Raw genomic sequence first — 421 nt, forward strand, 5'->3', positions numbered from 1 at the left:
ATACTCAGATTACTGTTATTAGTGTGCAGAGATGAAGGAGGACAGTTTCAGACTGGCTGTGCAGCAACAACCCACGTCATGTTTAGCACAGGAAAAATGCAGTAAAACGGGGGGGTCCCTGTTCACACCATCTCACTCACGAGAAAGCGCTAAGCAAAGTGGCATCGGCTTAACGTAAAGTTGGCAGGAGCCTTTTTTTCTTGTTCAGAAAAGGACTAACTGAAGCAAAACCTGGAAGTAGCTCCAGCCCTGACTGCGCCAGGCTGGCTCCGTGAGGACAGCCCCACTTACTTACTACTACCCGGTCTTTCTGGGTTACTCCAAGCAGATTGGCTTCATGTTTCAGTACTTAAACTCGTTCTGCAAGTCACAGCAGGGGCAGCGTGTCCTCTGAAAACCACCTCAAACTGTACGGCATGAA

Source organism: Nipponia nippon, unplaced genomic scaffold, assembly GCF_047370975.1.
Source record: "Nipponia nippon isolate SJK-2023a ecotype South Korea unplaced genomic scaffold, ASM4737097v1 scaffold_3, whole genome shotgun sequence".
Taxonomy (NCBI): Eukaryota; Metazoa; Chordata; class Aves; order Pelecaniformes; family Threskiornithidae; genus Nipponia; species Nipponia nippon.